The sequence below is a fragment of the Phaethon lepturus genome, unplaced genomic scaffold (genome assembly GCF_000687285.1).
Source record: "Phaethon lepturus isolate BGI_N335 unplaced genomic scaffold, ASM68728v1 scaffold906, whole genome shotgun sequence".
In the NCBI taxonomy this organism is placed as follows: domain Eukaryota; kingdom Metazoa; phylum Chordata; class Aves; order Phaethontiformes; family Phaethontidae; genus Phaethon; species Phaethon lepturus.
In genome coordinates, this window is record NW_010548038.1 from 4,530 (window position 1) to 5,958 (window position 1,429).

The following is a 1,429-nucleotide window of genomic DNA, read 5'->3' on the forward strand; positions in this document are numbered from 1 at the left end:
TCACCATTCTTCCCCTTTCATTTCTTTGCCGCCTCATTCTCTGCACAAATAAACGTCGTCTCCCTACTTTCTACCAATGAGACAGCATTCAAGGGGCAGGAATGACTTCGTTAACAAAATCAGTCTTCATTTCCCAGGTCCTGCTGTTCCATCAAACCCTGGGACATGGCAGCTTTGATTACTCTAGTGATAGGATTAGAGGGGGAACAAGTGCTGTTTAATAAAAGGCCGATGGGTGGTCCCTCACGGCTGGTCACTGACAGACCTGCAGTCTTGGAGCTGGACCTTCAGTGGCAAAACAGCATGTCACAGTAATATATAGACAGGGCCACGGCCTGGACTTGCTATTCCATCTCCCCTGTCCCCTTGAAAAATTAAACTTTTCTGTGATCACAAAGCTGGGATTCTCGGAGCTGACAGGGACCTACAGCTGACTTCAAGGGAAATGTGCCCGTTTATATTAATGAAAGATCCAGGCTCAAAGTTTTCTAACCTGGATTAAAGGGCTCAGTTTCAGAGCTACTTGATTTTTGACAGTCTGTGTAGTTTATTGAGGGAGTATTATTTGTTTGTTTGTTTATTTGTTTTTTATAGGAAAAGTGGGTTTTTTGCCTAATAGAAATTGCCCCTTTTTGATTTTAAAAAACTTCAGTCTTTCTAAAAAGGGCAAGAGTTATCAAAAATAGCTTAGTGTCATCTGTTTTGATTGCTGAATATTGTTGGAAGAAATCTTGTTAAAAGGTTTGATTATACGTAGTTAAAAATAATGTGCATAGTTTTCAGCTTGCTGGCTCTAATTAAACTATCACCCCCCCTTCGCCTCCCTGCACCCCGCAGAAAAAAAACAATCCCCCAGTAAAATTAAGCTTGTGGTAGATATTTGTACAGCAGAAATAGAAATCCTTCCATTTAACTCCCTTTGAATGCTGGTGGAGCTGCTTTGCTGGGGCGAAACTATGCAGGTATTAAAACTACAGTAGTCGCAGTAACACCTGAAATGATCAGCAGCTGATGTTTTATAGCTGTAACTAACTGTACGTGTTGCTCTTTACAGCCTGTTACTGTGTGCTTCTTCACCACAGCCCCCTTGAAAGGCCCACCTTCACATTTGATGCCTGTTAAGAAAAAAGCCAGTCAGTTAATGATGGCTTGAGGGCCAGCTGGCGATTCATCTATTGTATTTATTGTGTATATAACTGCAAGAACTGTTTGTAGAACAGGTTAGATGTGAGCCCTTCCTTTCTCTGTGATCCTTCACGCCTCCCTTGGTAAGATCCAAGCCGAAGAGAGGTGTACCTGCCTCCCACGAGCAGATCTGAAGAGGATTCTGCTGGTCTATTTGTTTGCAAAATTATGGGTGCTGCTTGTGATCGTTTTTAGGCAGGAATTTCATATTTATAAGGTGGGCTTTGAAAGGAACAAACCCCCA